Source organism: Meriones unguiculatus, chromosome 3, assembly GCF_030254825.1.
Source record: "Meriones unguiculatus strain TT.TT164.6M chromosome 3, Bangor_MerUng_6.1, whole genome shotgun sequence".
Taxonomy (NCBI): domain Eukaryota; kingdom Metazoa; phylum Chordata; class Mammalia; order Rodentia; family Muridae; genus Meriones; species Meriones unguiculatus.
Genome location: NC_083351.1, coordinates 712,946 through 730,676, shown reverse-complemented (window position 1 = coordinate 730,676; position 17,731 = coordinate 712,946). Strand labels below are relative to the sequence as shown.

Sequence of the window (17,731 nt, the reverse complement as noted above, 5' to 3'; positions counted from 1 at the left end):
ATGGTGGGTGAGGAAGTCTTCACAGGAGTCTCAGTGAAGTAGGAAAAGAGCAGGGCCAGGCTGCTGGGAATAGGCCACTCTTGAGTATTGAATCTGGCAATGGATGTCCTGTTAGGACTGGACCAGCAAGGGTTGGGAACATCTGTGCAGCAGCGATAGCAGCAAAGGCCTTGTCTTCACACAGTTATGGAATAGACCCTTTTGGGAAGATGGAGTCACAAGGGACAGATGGGGGGACGTTTTCTGGACTCTATTGGAGAGGGTAGAATGATGGAGGCCAGCTGTCAATGGCTTTAAGTAAAAGTTGGTCAGGAATGAAAGTAAGTCAGGTCTTGCTCTGATGGAGTGAAGGACAGAGAGGCCCAGGGATCAGAGGCCCTAGCGTGGGGCAACATCAATCATGGTATTCTTGGGATAACTGGAACCAAGTTTCTTACTCTCAAAGCAGGTCACTCACAGAGAAGAAGAAAATATGAACAAACCCTGCAGTCTTTTGGAGAGATAAGTACACTTATTGTACTCAAGAAAAACATACAAGTGTCCACATGACTGTTCGTATATACATATATGTATTCTCATGTATATATGTGTTTTCCCCCAGGCTGTCTGCTCAGCAATGGCATTTAGTAGCAAGGAATACTCAGCACCTGAATCCACACTTCTGCAGCCCACCAGCAGGAGACCTAGCTTGAAATAAGGTGTCAGTCCAGGAATGACACAGGGAAGGCCTATGAGGAAATTTTCAAGGCAGAACCATGACAGGGACATTTCTGTGGCCTGCAGGGCAAAGTGTGGAGACCACACAAAGGCTGTTTCAAGAAGGAGCAGAGTGGGGAGGGGGTAGACCTGGCCGCTCCGTGCAGGAGCCAAGAATGGAAGCTATCAAGTGTGAAGGAGAGCCTCCTCGGGAGCAAGTATGGAGGTGGCAGGTCCCAGAGGCCAACGAAGGAGTCAGGCTGCGATGAGGCCGCTAGACAGGGTTGTGGCCCTGGTTTGAGAGGCTAGTGCAGGCCTGGAGGAAGAAAGAGAGTTACTAAGCCTGTTCAGGAAAGAACAGAATGGGAGTGAAGGAGTCAGCGTGGCAGGAGCCGTGGTAGTCGAAGGTGGCTGGAGAGACAGGCAAGACGGGCCTGACTGAATGGCACGCATGTCTTAAGAGATTCTTCAGTTTACTCCTGACATCTTCCTGTCCCATCTGGCTACTCTTGCGCGGCCTAGGCCCCGCTAGGCCGCTCACGCATGCCCTCCCGCCCTCCCGGATTGGCCATACAGGCAAGACACATCGCCCTCCGGCTTGGGGCAGTGGCACCTACAGCAGTAGGCCAGGGCCTGAAGCCACCGAGGCCCATAAGCACGCCGGCCTCTCCAAGACCCCCGCGCGGGACCACGGTTCCTTTAAGCCGCTCGCGCACGCGCAGAGAGAAGGAGGGCGGGGCGGCAGCCGCGGCACGCGCACGCTGCCCGTGCGCGGTGACGCGACGTGGGGTTTCCCGAGGCTGCGGGCAGGGGCCGCCGCGCCCATCCTGATGGCTGGAGGCGTCTGAGGGGCGGACGGCGACGACGGCGGCGGCGGCGGCGGCGGCGGCGGCGGCGGGCGCGGGCGGCGAGGGCAGCGGGGCCGGGACTGGAACAGCCGCCGCGCGGACCCGACCAGCCTCGCCGGCTCCTGCCCGCAGGCCGCGAGCGCGACGACCGGGACGACCAGGCGGCGGCGTGGGCGCCGGACTGGGCGAGGTGAGCGCGGTTGGGGGCTGTGAGCGGCGCCTGGCCCGGGCTGGGCCGGGCCCCGCGGCTCTTCTTCCCGCCCAGGGGTCATCGCCCGCCCGCCTCGTCCTGCTCTTCAGGGTGGGGCTGGCGGGGACGGCGATCCCCGGCTGTGCTGGGTGGGCGGCGGGGCCTGGGTCCCGGGTTGGAGGATGGGGCGGAGCCGCTCCGGCCGGGATGCGGGCCGGGGCCGGGGTCTCCGGCTCACGGCCGCATCCGAGAGGCAGGACCGCGGCGGGGTCCTGGACTTAAGGCCGGGTCCGAGCTGTGGCGCCGGGGGGCCGGGGTCCTGGGTTCAAGGCCAGGTCTGGGATCCTGAGCTGGTGTCCTAGGTTCAAGGCTGGGGTGTGGGGCTGGGACCGGGGTCTTGGGTCCAGGCCAGGCCCGGGGTCGGGATTCGGCTCCCAGAGCCCCGGTCCCGGGATCAAGGCTCGGGCAGGGAGCTCTAGGCCAACGTGCTGGATCCCAGCGGTGGTCCTGAATCTTAAAAAAGGGAGCGGGATGCAGGCCCGGGCCCGGGTCGGGGACCCGAGCCTGGGCGGGACTGCCTGGGCCAGGATGTCGGGCGCGCCCCAGGCGCTGCTCCTCGCGGCGGGGTCCCCGCGGGAACAAAAGCTGAACTCTGCCCTCCCGACCGCGCCTTCCTGCGGGGCGTGGGACCCGGTCGGGCCGCGCGCGGAGCTGAATCCGGGCGGGTCTCCTGGATTCGGCGGTCACCCTTGCCGGACGCCGGCCTACCGCCTGCCGCGCTCCCCGCTCCCCCGGCTCCCGGCGTTCCTGGCCCCAGGCGCCCGCGAATGAATGGGCGCCGCGTCCGGCCGCCGCGACAAGATGGCGATGCCCGCCTTTGTCAGGCAGGACCGCGCCGTCCGCCGCCGGGGCTGAAAACAAAGGCTGGCCCTGGCGGCCGGTGCAGAGGAAAATGCGCCGGGTCCTGGTTCTCCTGGATGCCGGGTTCTGGGTGGGGACGTCTGGCCCAGAGCCCTCAGCGGGTGGTCTAGCCTTTCTGTGTCCCCTGGGGAACTGCAGCTTGCCTTTTGACCTTTTGATATATTTGGACTTTTTTTTTTCGGGGTTTTTTAAACGACACGGTTTTAGTTTCCCGAAGTAGCATCCCTATATGTGTTCGGTTCAGCTTTACAGAAGTAATGCCAAAATTTGCATTTTGAGAGGACAATTAGTGGAATTTATAACTAAGTACATTACCTTGTGTATGAATTTTGACATTTCAGGTGTAGTGTTGGTTTGGTAGTAATAGTTCTTTTATATTATGTTTCTATCTGATAACAGCCATCAGGCTTTGTGTGTGGTTAAGTAGCCTGTGAGATTATTAACCAAGAAAATATAGTCGATTTTTCTTCCTGAGCGAATAAATGGCAGTGTTAATCTTGTGAAAAGTTCCACATCTGTGGAGACTGAATGTGGCCTTCAGAGAAAGCATTAATCTGTTTCTAAATAGCTTTTTTGTTTTTTTGCTTGTTTTTTTGTTTTTTTATACATTTGAAACTGTAGTGTTTTTGGTGGTGAGAAAAAGTCTTTATTTGAAAATAAGGTTTTTAGTTCTCATGCTAAGATGTCCCTGGATTCTTCTGGAAAGTACTTCATACTGCAACAAGAAAATAAAGGAGCAGTTCACGTTCTGCCGTCTTACACTCGGTGTTTGGCCAGGCATGGAAGTGTGAAGACAGCCTTTGAGCCTCTAGACAACAGGACGAGGTTCTGGCTTGATATGACTTAAGGGAGACTGACCTTTCTCACAGACCTGTACAGGAATGTAGTGCATCTGGGAAGGCCGGCATCTCCATGGAGAAGTCTAGACTATAGGTGTGGGGCCCTGCCTGCCTTTTATTTCACTGCTACAGTATGCGATCTTTCTTAGAAGGTGGGAGTCTAGAAAGTCAAAATAGGTTGTCTGAGGCTATGTGTGTGCTCATCCCTGCTGCCTGGCTCCTGGGCCTACTGTCATGCCCAGTGTCAGCATTGTATTTATGCAGGAGATTGAAGATGCAACTTTTTGACAATGTCTTTCTTCCCTGAGTTCATCCACTGGGTACAAACAGTTCTTTTATAGCATCTGAGCTGACAATCAAGGCTATATGTATTTCATCAGAGTAGTGGAGAGTGCCCTTCAAGTATACTTTTGAAAAAGGCTTTGTTTGATAGCCTTAGTTATATCTAATTTGGGGGAGAGGAGATCAGGTAAATTTCCTCAGATTTGGAAGTTTGCAGAATAAACCAGATGTGGTACGATGTTCTGTAAATCCCAGCAGTCTGGACAGCCTAGTCTATCTACAGCCTATGCCTTGTCCAAACCCTCCCTTTCCCGAAGTCTGCATTTTAGTGTTTCTGTCTCTCTTCCTAAAAGTAGAAACTTTTCACATTTGCTAGTGAGGATGATTTCAGAGTGTATCCAGGTGCATATATACTGATCACTGGAGGAAAGTGCACAGACTTACTGTAGCTTTGTTAGTTTCACTTAAATACTGGGCTGGCTAGCAGGGCGTGGTGGCACTCACCTGTGATCCCAGTTCTTGGGAGGCAAAGGCAGGCAGATCTCTGTGAGTTCAAGGCTAGCCTAATCTACAAAGCAAGTCCAGGACGGCCAAACCACTATTACACAGAGAAACCCTGTCTTGAGAAACAAAACACTGGGCTCGGGGTTCAGGTACTCAGTGCCAACCAAGCCTGAGGACCTAAGTTAGGTCCCTGGTGCCCCTTGGGGGAAAGGGGGACATTCACTCTTGCCAGGCACCCTGCAATCATGCGCATACTTGGACTATGGAAGTAGGTGTTGTTGGTTTTTGTTTTTTTTTTTTTTCCCTTCTCTGTGAAGCCTTGGCTGTCCTGGAATTTGCTCTGTAGACCAGGCTGCCCTGGAACTCACAGAGATCCACCTGCCTCTGCCTCCCAGAGTGCTGGGATTACAGGCATGCACCACCACCTTCTGGCTAAGTAAGTATAATTTAAGGAAATCTATTATCCATTGGTATTGGAAAAATTAACAGCTCTAAATGTATCCTTGAGAAAGGCGTGAGCAGTCTGGAATCACCTACTGTTAGCTGGCTGAGTGGCTAGTGCTCACTGTGTGAGCTGCAGTAGTTTTGACTGGTTTGTTCATTGGATTGTTTTTTCTCTGCCCAAGAGATTTGGCTCATGTCAGTCACCAAATTGGATTAAATTCTTTATGTGGGCTTTGGCTTTAGCATTAGTGGATTGGTAATAGATATTCTCAGTTTTATTATCTGGACTTGACCATATGGTGTGCCTTTCCCCATCTCTCTTTAGTTTTTAAAAGAACATTTCACTCTGTAACCCAGGCTGTCCTGGTATTTACTATGTAGTCCAGGCTGGCCCCTATCCCCTGGTGATCCTTCCTCCTCAGCTTCTCAAGTGCTAGGATTTAGACCTGCCATCATGCTCAGCTTTGCACACCGCCCCCCTCTTTTTTTAATCCCGAGACAAGCTTTCTCTGTGTAGTACTGGCTGTCCTGGAACTTGCTCTGTAGACCAGGCTGGCCTTGAACTCACAGAGATCTGCCTGCCTCTGCCTCCTGAGTTCTGGGATCACAGGCGTGCACCACCACCTGGCTTATGCCATATTGTTGTAAAACCTCTATTTAGCATAAGTCTCATAAAACATGGAGCAATTTTTTTTTTTTAGAATCTTAGAGGTTTAATTTTTAAATTCGTTAGTATTTTATATGTATGTGCATGCATATGTGTGCACCCGTGTGTGCTTGGTTCCTGTAGAGGCCAGAAGGCTGGGAACTGGGAATAAAACCCAACTTTCTTGCAGAGAGAACAAGAACAAGATGGCTGAGTCAGCTCATTTTCTTAATTCATAATTTTGAAGTCTTTAATTTTTTCTTAATTCTTAGTAGTAGTAGTTATTTTGAGACAAGGCTACGTAGACCAGGCTGTTCTTGAACCCACAGAGATCTGCCTACCTCTGTCTCCTTCCTGAGTGCTGGGACTAAAGCTGTGAGCTACCATGGCTGGCATCTTCTTAATCCCCCTTCCCCTCCCCCTATCCACAGGGTTTCTCTGTGTAGCCTTGGCTGTCCTGTACTTGCTTTATAGAGCAGGCTGGCTTCAAACTCAGAGGTCTACCTGCCTCTTCTCTTGAATGCTGGGATTGCAGGTATTCGCTACCGCACTGGCTTCTTGTTAATTCTTAACCTTGATTTAAATTCTGATTTTAGGAGCTGATGGTGAGTACCTGTAAGCTCAGCACTTGGGAAGTGGAGGCAGGATCAGGATCCTGCTCAAGTTTAGCTGCATAGTGAGGGAATCCAGACTGGGCAATAGAAGATCATATTTGAATAATTCCAGGTTTGCATTTGGGTTTTTGTTTTGTTTTAAAGGCAGCTCATTGTAGTTCTCAGGCTAGTCTTGGACCACTCAAAGGGTCCTCATCCTTCAGCTTTTCCAAGTGCTGGATTACATTCTCCCCAGAGCTGTGTTTGTGTTAATATTTGTAAAAATTATGAAGTATAAGTTTAATTAAATGGTTGGTTTAGTGACCGTTGAACAAGAGAAAAGAATATATTTAAATTAAAACAACGTTTACAAAACTGAAATGTTATTAGTGATAGGAAAATGGTCCTGTGATGTTGTATGGATGTATGTATGAAGAGAGGATGTATCATGTAAACTGCTCTGGAATAGGGACTACGCCTTTTTAAAGATTGACTTTTGTTGCATAACTCATTTCAGAAGTGCAGACCTCTTAGACATGGCAGTTGGTCAGTGGGCAGGAGGACTGCTGCTCTTTAAGCTCCTTGTTCAGCGCTGGCTTTAGGGAGCCATGTTGATCCCCTGATGCTGCTGCTAGCTCCCATGACAGAAAAAAACCATTTGCTCTTTTTCCTTTTTATTTTTATTTTCCCTTTTTCAAGACAGGGTTTCTCTGTGTAGTCCTGGCTATTCTGAAACTCTAAAGAGACTGGCTTCAAACTCAGAGATCCACCTGCCTCTACCTCCGAAGCCTGGAATAAAGGGCTGCACCACCATCCAGTTTACCTTTTCTTTTAGAAAGACAATATTAACAATATTTATTGATTTGTCTTCTTTTGGGTATGGGGGGGTTGTTTTCAAGACAGGGTTTCTCTGGGACTTATTCTGTAGACCAGGCTGGCCTTGGACTCAAGATGTTTAATTATGTTACTATTTTTTGTTTGTTTTTGAAGACAGGGTTTCTTTGTATAGCCTTGACTGTCCTGGAACTAGCTCTGTAGACCAGGCTGGCCTCAAACTCTCAGAGGTCTATCTGCCTCTGCCCCGACATCTCCAGTACTGGAATTAAAGGTGTTGGGTACCATTCCTTTAGTGATTTGTCTTCTTAAATCAGAATTTTTAGAGTGTTTCTAAAATCTCCCCAATTTATAACACTAAGATTACAAAAAATGGTTCTAAGGATTGAGTCTATTTTGCTATTGATAAAAAGGTTTTTATGAGATAATAATTAGTCCCAAATTTTATAATGTATCTTATCAAGAGGCGAGGTTATATAAATTAGCTCATTAGACTGTTAGGTTGAAAGCAGCCAGCGTGGGTGAAACACGCTTATTTTACTGTGGTAGTTGTCGATTGTCTTGTAACTCAGCAGCCCTGTGGTGACTGTCAAATACAAGACCCACAGATGCCGCCAGGTTGTGGTGGCGCATACCTTTAGTCTCAGTGCTTGGAGGCTGAGGCAGGTGGATCTCTGTGAGTTCTCTGCCAGCCTGGTCTACAAAGTGAGTCCAGGACACCCAAGGCTACACAGAGAAACTCTGTCTCAAAAAAACAAAAAAGAAAAAGAAAAATACAGATGCTCATCTACTTCTCTGTTGATACTTCCTTTCCTTTATGTTAATTAAGTTACTTAATATTTCAAACTCAGCACCTTCTTTTCTGGGTCCTGGGGATAAAGTTATGGGAGCCTGACCAGCAGGAATAATGGAAGTCAGTAGTTCTCAGGGATACCTAACCAGTTCTAGATATTGGTGAAATCTCTGAAAGAAATTTGGGGCACAGGAGAGGAGATGGTGTGTTTTTCATGCAACAGATGGCAGCTAGACTCCACTATGTGGCACACAGTAAACACTCAATAATTCTTAAACCGGGAGCTTTCATTTAGAGAGCGTCAGCAGGCCTGTACAGGATTTGAGGAGCTTGACTGACTAGGCAGGGGCCGTGATTAAGCCTGGAGCATGCTCAGAGCAGAGGAGGAGGAGGCTGCCTGTGGCCTCAGCTGGTGGAGATGAGTGAACCTGGTTATCGAGAAGCTGCCCTTGGTTGCATGGGGGTGAGGTGCTACATCTAGGTTCTGTCCTGAGCGCATGTTGGGCAGATAATGATTTTGGTTTATGTGTGATGGGATTTCACAGGCACACAGCAGTCCTTGAACATTCTCTTCTCTTGCTCTATGAATACCCTCCCAATGTGTTCAAGCTCCCCACTTAGGAATTTCTGGACCGCAGGCTTCACAGCCTGATGTTGAGCTTCCCACTAGCACCAAGCTTCAGGAACAAAGATGGTGAGCTTTTTTTTTTTTTAAAGATTTATTTACTTATTATTTATATAGTGTTTGCCTGCTTGCATGCCTGCAGGCCAAAAGAGAGCACCAGATCTTTATAGGTTGTTGTGAGCCACCATGTGGTTGCTGGGAACTGAATTCAGGAACTTTTGGGAGAATGGCCAGTGCTCTTACCTCTGAGCCACCTCTCCAGCCCCCAGATGCTAAGCTTTCTTGATGTGTCACTAACCCTGAAAGGGTTACTATGTATTTGTTGAATCAGTGACTTCTGTTATATGACTATGGTCCCAGGAGACACAGAGGCCTTTGGGAGTTATTAGCATTTTGATGGTGATTGGAGCCATGGGATCAGTGCTCTTTACTCTGATCTGCCAATATAAAAATGTAAATCCATAAACCCTTAGCAGTTCCTGAAACCCTTTTAATACTACTTGTAATCATATGAAAATTTTGTTTGACTTACTGCTATGTTGGATTTGTACTAACTACTTAACGCCACAGATCAAGGCTATGGTACAAAGTAGTTTACTCAGCATCAGGTTAATCACTGGGCATGGTGGCACAGGTCTTCAATCCCAGACACGAGAGGGAGAGGCAGGCAGATCTCCATGACTCTGAGGCAAGCCTGGTCTACATAGTGAGATTCAGGCCAACCAAGGCTTTTAAAAAATCATTAATCCTTCACATTTATGATTTTTAGTTTTTTGAATAAAAGTCTTGCTTTATGTCCCAGTCTGGCCTTTAAAAAAAACCCTGGTGCTGTTGATGAATTGACAAAAATTGGTTCTGTTATTTTATAACTCTTGACTGCCCACCCATCTCTATACTGTCCTGTGGAAGAACGGGAAGTAGTCATGAAATACACAGGTAGGCATTATGAAGTTGAACTCTGGCTATTCTGGTATGAATAATGGCTTCTCAAAGATAAACAAAGTGAACTAGATACTTAAAATAACTTGTCTTAATGGCAATACTCAAGGAACCCTGAAGTTTCTATTTTATAATAATATAGTAGGAATGTTTAATATAATGTAATAAAAATAGAAAACTCCAAGAGATTGCACAGTGACTAAGTGCACTGGCTTCTTTGCCAGAGGACCCAGGTTTGATTCCTAGTACCCACATGGTGGCTCACAACCATCTGCAGCTCCAGTTTTGGGCATCTTCTTCTGGTCTCAGAAGGCATGCATGTGGGGCACAGGCACACATGCAGGCAAAACACATATACATAAAATGAAATAAAATAAAATTTGTTTTTGTTTGAGATCGGGTTTATCTGTGTAGCCCTGGCTGTCCTAGAACTCACCCTGTAGACCAGGCTGGCCTCATGCCCAGAGATCTACCTGCCTCTGGCTCATGAGTGCTGGTACTAAAGGCATGTGTCAACCACCACTTGGACATAAAATGTTTTTTTAAAAATAGAAGTTTTCAAACAAAAATTGGGATTATTGTTTCTGCAGGGATGATAGACTATCCAGTAGTTAAATTGGGTGGGTTGTGTGTTTTCCAGGGATGAAACCACAGGCCTCATTCATGTATGCTAGGCCAGTGTTTTGCCACGAAGGTGCATCCTTAGTCCTGAGGACAGTGTACTTTGCTTAGGAGATTGAGGATAGTGCTAGTGAAATGGTTTTTGTTAACTATAAAATAAAGCATTGTCGTCATTTGAAATGTCTCTTTATATCTGAACTTTCATTTCCCAAATGACCTGTATATGATGCTATGAACCCACTGATGGACAAAAGATCCATTCAGAGCATAAACTGGAGTAAAATGATTTGATGTAACCATTTGAAAAATTGTCATTTTTAGATTCCGAGTTAGAACTACTCTTTAAGAAACTTGCCACAAATAAAAGATGACTTGTCTCGAAGACAAGTTTGGGTTTCATGTACCACCCATAATAATTAAAAATTGTTTAAAAAACCACAAAGTGGAAGGAGTGATAGTAAAGTGCATGTGTACACACACACTTATACACTAATGATTAGAAAAGAAGAAGAAATTGACCGTTTGAGCTGCCAGTACAGCCCTGTGGCAGTGTTTGCTCCCGGGGAACCCTAGACTCCATCCCACCACTGCAGTCACTCTTAAAGAGTATTTATTTCACAAGACTGTAAAAATCCTTTTCCAGCAACCTGTGAGGGGCTGTTTCCCTCCCCCTCCTTTTAATTTTTTTATTTTTCAAGACTGTTTCTGTGTGTAGTCCTGCTGTTCTGAAACTCTGTGGACACGAGTGCTGGCTTTAAAGGTGTGGGCCACTATGCCTGACTTTTTAAAATTTATGTGTCTTTGAGTACCACCTATGTGGGGTCCATTTGAAGCCAGAGAAGGTATTGGGTGCTCTGTTTGTCTGTTGTGTTTTTTTTTTTTTTTTTTTAACATGTTTTCCAAGTGCATACATTTTGGGGTGCGGGCTTTGTGATGTATATGGTGAACATTTGGGGATGCCCTACATGCATGCGTGGAGGCTAGAGTTGACTTGGGGTATCTAATGCTCTCATTAGTTGTATATTTTAGTGGAACTTAAATACCTTATTTTTTATCTATTTTAATTATGTGTGTGTTGTAGTAAATATTAATTGTCTTCTACAACATGTGTGTTTGTACACATATGTGGATACCCTTAAAAAGGTCAGAAGAGTGTGACAGATACCCTAGGGCTGGAGTTACAGGCACTGGTGAGTTGCCCAGTGGGGGTGCAACTTGGTGCCCAGTGGGAGCCTAACTTGGGTCATCTGGAAGAGTGATATGTGTTCCTAACCACTAAGCCATCTCTGGACCTTCCTCAGTTTTTGAGACAAGAGTTTTTGACTGACAGTGGAGCCCAGTGGGCCTGTGGAGCCCCGTGGGATCTTCCACTCCCCTATCCCCAGCCCCACTGCACTCTCAATACTGGGGTTGTTGGCACATGCTGCCACATTTTGCTTTTTACGTAGGTTCTGGGGATTCAGGCTCAGTTCCTCATAGTCACTGGAGTAAAATGATTTGATGTAACCATTTACCCACTGAAACATCTCCCTAGCTTCTGAATTAATGTATAAAAACTTTGCTGTCTTGGACTACAAGGATGACATATCGGATAAAGTTTTGCACTTAAGCCTGATAACCTGAACTTAATCCCTGGGACTTAACATAGAAGACAGCTGACTCAACGCAAGTGGTCGTCTGACCTCCAGGAGCTCCTCGCTCCCTCAGAATTCACGTTAATAAAAAATTAAATCATAAACTTAATTTCTTAATATTGTAGATTCGAGTTAATCTACCAGAGCTCCTGGGACCCTGAATGATTGAGAATGGAAAGAGACCCTGAGCTGCAAATACAGACCCTGGAGGTCCTTTGCTTGTAGTCTGGCACTCTGGTCTCATGTCTTGTCCTTCGTCTCATGTCCAGCATGGCAGTGCTGCTGCTTCTAGGGGTGGGAACTAGAGTTTCTGTGAAGTCTGTCCTTCGAGTAGGCATGAGGACAGCAGCAAATGATGAGCAGAGAACAGTAGCTCACAGAAAACCAGAGAAGAGAGCCACAGTCCATGGGAGTCTTCTGACAGTACAAGGGGTGCTCAGAAGTGATACTTCTGGCGAAGAGTGGGGAATAGATGAAGCTTGCCGCAGTGGAGGAGACGCCCGAGGGCCTACAGTGATGAGAAGCTCAGGTGTTTGCTGTGCTTGAGTGGTGGCTACAGAGGGAGATCTTTAGTGAGATGTACCTTTAGGGCCTTGCAAAAGGAGCTAGCTGATTTTCCATGTAGAAATAAATTCCTTTACTCCTTGGCTCTTTGATCCTTTGTCTGACATTCCCTGTGGTCAGTTTTGTAGGTTGTGTTTATTGGGTGTTGCTGAATGTTGAGTAAAAAACTGGTATTCATGTGTAATCCACAGATGTACACCCCCGCCTTCAGAGATGTGCAGGCCAGCGGAGAGATTAGGTAATTGGCCCGGTGTTGGTGGAACCATTGGTAAACTTAGTCATAGGTCACTTGATTGTGACTTCTTTTTTTTTTTTTTTTTTTTTTTTCAGTTCATTTCAAGACCAGAGTGTTTTCCACCTTCAGGTATTATTACAAGATTTTTTTTCCCCCTTCTGTGTAGCTTTGGATGTCCTGGACTTGCTTTGAAAACCAGGCTGCCCTCAAATTCAGCGATGTGCTTGTACCTGCCTTCCCAAGTGCTGAGATTAAAGGCATGCACCATTGTGCCCGGCCTTGTTTTTTTTTTTTTTTTTTAATGAATGTTGCTGTCTCTGGATAGAAAAGCAACAACATTATTGCCAGGTGTCTTCTTTCTTCCTTTTTTTTTTTTGAGACGGAGCCCCACTATGTAGCCCTAGCTGGGCTTGAATTTACCAAGAGTCTGTCCACTGTTCCCGGGTGCTGGGTTTAAAAGCTTGTGCTACTACTTCCAGCCAGCTGTGCTTTTTTCCTTGTAGTTAATTTGTCCATCTGTTGGACATCTTGTTCTTCCCACTCTACATCACTTTTCTCATCTCATGGGCATGGTGAGGATTAAATGAGTTGGGGCACCAGGCCTGGTGGTGCCTGTCTTTGATTCCAGCACTGGGGAGGCAAAGGCAAGATCTTGGAGTTCAAGTCCAGACTAATCTAAATAAGGAGTTCCAGAACGGCTGGTGCTACATAGAGAGAGTGTGTCTCAAAGTTTTAAACAAACAAACAAGTAAATAAAATGAGGTGGGGTAAATAAAATGTCAGCCTTAGTGGACATTATTTGAGTGTCTTACTCCTTTTCCCTCCTTTCATGAGATGCTTTCCTGGGCCCTGCTGGGCCTTGAGTTCTGTTGTAACAAACAACCACAAATCTCTTCTCATAGTTCTGGAGGATAGGAGTCTGAAATCAGGGTGCAGGCAGAGATGTGCTCCTTCTGCAGATGCCATGGAGAGTACTGTTAGACATATAATGCTTCACTGTAGAGCAGCTCTCCTCTTTACCCTTGTGTTTGTTGCTGCATCACTTCAGTTCTCCTGTTCCTAGGGCCTTCTCTCTGTGCAACTGCTTTCCCTAGAAGGACACAGTGATTTGGGTAAGGCCCACCCTAATTCAGCGTGACTTTGTTTTAGTTTGCCAGATTACACAGTTTTGGGTAGACTTGAGTTTTGGCAGATGCCGCTCAAATCTAGGTATGGAGTGCTTCATCCTTTGAGTCACCTTTTCGTGTGTTTCTAACTTATGCACGATCTCCCATGTATTTATTTTCTTTCAAAATCGGTAGTCTTGGAGATGGAACTCAGGGTCTGTCCTATGTTGGACAATGCTAAAACTATACCTCCAGTCTTCTTTCCCTATTTCAGTTTTACATCTTGCTTAATAAGAGCTTCTAGCTGGTTGTGGTGGCACATGTCTTTAATATCAGCACCCAAGAAGCAGGGGCAGGCCTGGTCTGCAGAGTGAGTTCCAGGCCAACTAGGGCAACACAATGAGATCCTAACTCAAAAATAAACAAACAAACAAACAAACAAATAAATAAACAAATAAATCAATAGTACAGGAAATGAGTATAAGTGAGTTTGAAGTTTTGTATATATCAGCCAGTCATAAAAATCAGATATCTTGCTGGGTGATGGTGGTGTACACCTTTAATCCTGACACTCTGGAAGCAGAGGCAGGTGAATCTCTGAGTTCAGTCTGGTCTACAGAGCTAGTTCTAGGACAGCCAGGCTTAAGCAGAGAAACCCTATCTTGAAAAACTGGGGGAAAAAAATCAGATGTTTTTGCAGTGGGCAGTTGGAGGCTAATTGGGTCATCTGTAACAAGCAGTGAAAAAGAGGAACCGGCCACAGGATGAATAACTGATCAGACAAGGGTATTCCTCTGCTCCTGTCCTGGCTGTTACTTATGTAGCAAAAGGTGCTGGGGATTCAGTCAGAGAGGGCAAGGACTGTGCACCTGGGCTTCTGCACCTTTCCTGTGGAGGTCTGAGAGTTCTGCTGTAATTACACTTTTTGGTCTGAATGTTTAACTAAAGTATACTTTACAGTGCTTTATGGTAAATTTCTGCTTTGGCTTTTATTGTAGAAGTCAGTAATTTAGGTTAATGAGTGGCTAGATGAAGTGTGGAGCCACAGACTGGCCGGGCCTGAGTCTTCTCATGTGCTCTTTTGTAACCAGCTTTTTTTTTTTTTTTTTTTTTTTTTTTAGTAAAACTTACAGGGTTGGTATTTTTCTTCTTTTTAGTTTTTTTTTTTTACATTCATTTTTTTTTTGTTATGTTTCTGTACTCTGCCTGCATGTACACCTGCACATCAGAAGAGGGCACCAGACCTCATTATAGATGGTTGTGAGCCACCATGTGGTTGCTGGGAATTGAACTCAGGACCTTTGGAAGAGCAGCCTCTTACCCTCTGAGCCACTCTCCAGCCCCCTTTTTAGGTTCTTAAGAGAGGGAGTTGGTCTAATGTCACTGTTTTCATTGTTAGGTTTTTCTACAGCTCCTGTGATGGCTTTGTTTTATGAAAGGCTCTTTCTTTGTTGCCTAGGCTGGTCCTGAACCCTTGGGTTCACCTAATGCCCCTCTCAGCATCCTGAACAGTGAATTATTTGTGTTTTTTAAGGTAATCAGAACTCCTTTTTTTTTTTTTTAAGATTTATTTATTATTTATACAACATTCTGCCTGCACACAAGATCTTACTATAGATGGTTATGAGCCACCATGTGGTTTCTGGGAATTGAACTCAGGACCTTTTGAAATAACGAGTATTCTTAACCCCTGAGCCATCTCTTCAGCCCTAATCAGAACTCTTAAAAGACTTGTACACTAGCTCTGGGAGCATGCCCTTGTAATCAGCAGAGAAGCAGAGGTGCCTAAGAGGCTCTGGAGTTCAAGGCTGTCTGTGAGTAACCAGCAGAACAAAAAACAAAGTAGCTCTATGAGCTACAATTATGTATAGCTTAACTTTTTTTTGAGATAGGTTCATAGGTATTCTGTTTGTTTGTTTGTTTTGAGACAGGGTTTCTCTGTGTAGCCTTGGCTGTCCTGGACTCAGTTTGTAGGCCAGGCTGGCCTTGAACTCAGAGATCTGCCTGCCTCTCCTCCCAGAGGGTCATAGGTGTTCTAGTCTAACCAAAGGATGGCTTGAACTGCTTCTGTCTTTACTCTGATGGGCTTATGTTACAGATGTGGCCCACTGCACCTTGCCTGTGTGCTGTGGGCTGAATGGAGGACTTGTGCGTGCTGAGGTCTGTCGGCCCTGTAGGAGAGCCTTAATACCATGTAAGGCCGAAGATTTGCCCATAGATCTTTTTCTTAGTCTCGTCTCAGCACAGAAGTCAGGCCTGGGTAACAAGCCTAACTCTGCTTCCAAGTACCCTGTTTCTATATTTTTTTATTTTATTTGTGAGACAAGGTCTTGCTAAGTTACCTAGCCTGACTGACCTTGGGTGGGGGTGGGGGGGCTGGGGGACACGGATGGACCTAAATTTTCTAAGGGCTAAAATTGCAGACATGTGGCAGTTTTGCCCATCTGTTGTTGTTTGTTTGTTTTACTTTTTGAGACTTGGTCTCTTGTGGCCCAGGCTGGCCTGAACTCGCTTTGAGGACAAGTCTGATATAGAACTGATCTCCCTGACTCTCCTTCCCAAGTGCATACCCGGCTGCAAGTTGTCTGTTTTGTTTTTCAGATTTATTTTACATATATGTGTATGTGACACTTGAGTACAGGGCCCACTTGTGCCAAGAGAGGATGCCAGATAGAAGCCAAGCATAGGTCCTCTGAAGAGTAGCCGTTGCTGCTTGTCCCAAGCTGTGTTTTTAATTAAGGGAGAGACTCTTGGAATGCTGTTCAACATGTGCAGTGTACATGCAGGGTAACCCCTGCCTCCTGCTGGCCCCAGCTCCCTGTAACTAGGTGTGAGAAAGGGCCATTTTGAGTGAAGCTATTTTTTTTTAAAGATTATTTATTTATTATGTATAGTGGTTTTTGCCTGTGTGTAGACCTGCATGCCAGAAGAGGACACAAGATCTCATGTTGCGAGCCCCACTGTGTGGTTGCTGGGAATTGAACTCAGGACCTCTGAAAGAGCAGCCAGTGCTCTTAACCTCTGAGCCAGCTCTGTAGCCCTTGAGTGAAGTTTTGACTTTCCTTCTCTTATCTGTGGCAGCTTTGTGTGTACTCCGCTCAGTATGGTTAGAATTCTGTCACTTTGATTCCTGGTGGTGTTTGTGGAAGTCTCCAAAGGGGGGATTCCTGGCTACCCCACTGAGCTCTCTTAGTTTCTTTTTCTAGACTTACTAGTTCTACTTCCAAAAAAGTGAAGTATTTATACTCTTGGGCAATAAATGGGAGAAGCTAAGAATTCCCATCTAAGCTTTGGTAAAGTCTCCTGATGAGCCTTGGAAGGGTGTGCATCCGTCAGGCCTCTCAACTCCTGCTGCTTCTAGCCCAGTAATCAGCAGTAGACTATGTTCTCTGTGGTAGGCGAGCAAATTCTCCACTAGGCACTAGGACTCTTTGTCCTCTAGTTCTAAGGCTGAGGTAGGATGAGTTTAAAGCCAGCCTGGACTAATAACCACTACACCCTCCTCCCCAAAATCGACAAAAATAAATCAAACCCTCTTCAAAATGTGATTATGTCATGAAACAATAAAAATTTACATTAATTTTCCTCCTTGCTACCAAGGAATATTTGTGTATGTTGAGACACTGATCTTGCTGTCATGCTAGCTGTCATGCTAGCTGTCATGCTTGCTGTCACGCTAGTCATGCTAGCGTTGAACTTGGAATCTTCCTGCCTATGTGTGTTTTTTGTCACAAACCTGTGTTTATATAACTGCAGTTCAGTTAAAATCAGTAAATTTCATACTAGGTATGTGTTTTGTTTACAAGTTTGTTTGTTCTTACTTTGGCATTTTTAAGAACACAGGACAGTAGTCTTGTAGAAGGAACCAGTAACTCTGACTGAGCTTCTTTACAGTATGATCCAGGGCTTTGCATTATAAGCAAAAAACCACATGAACATGCCTGTGCTTCTCTGGTGAGTGTCTTCAGTGATGTTCTTAGTGCTTGGAAGGTCTGCTACACTTGGCTACTGCGTCTGTCTCTCCCTTGTGTCTCTTCATTTTTCTTGCCCTTCATTCCCCCATCCCTAGTTCTGCTTTCCCTAGGAAGGACCTTTCAATCAGCAGGCCCTGCTGGGCTTTGTTAATTAGAAAGCTCATCCCTGTCCTCATAAGTATATGACATGTTTCCAGCTTTACTGTCCTCAGCCAAAAAGAAGGAAAAGGAGATGGGCCAGGTCTGTGGGGTCCTGCTTCCTCCTCCTCTTTGGCTCACTTCATCTTCTATCCCCATTTGTCCTTATTTTTCTTTCCATTGTATCCTTCCCTACCTTGTTCTTAGCCATGTTGGCTATTTATCTCTGAGACCTGGGTTTGGGATTTGATGAAAAGGTTCCCAAATTTATGATGATACTGTTTCAGAGTTCCTGGTGCTCTGGC

The 17,731-nt window shown here is 46.1% G+C and overlaps 1 protein-coding gene across 5 annotated transcripts in view; it reads left to right on the top strand.

Moving 5' to 3' along the window:
- Positions 1-1,555: 1,555 nt before the first annotated feature.
- Positions 1,556-17,731, top strand: part of Gnb1 (G protein subunit beta 1) — a 58,543-nt gene continuing 42,367 nt past the window's right edge. For 2 of the 5 annotated variants that reach the window (XM_060378913.1, XM_060378912.1), the window contains exon 1: positions 1,556-1,734. The gene's annotated coding sequence lies outside the window, so the exon portion shown is untranslated. The remainder of the gene's footprint in view (positions 1,735-17,731) is intronic. The other 3 variants (XM_060378911.1, XM_021655568.2, XM_021655577.2) reach the window with 3 other exon arrangements.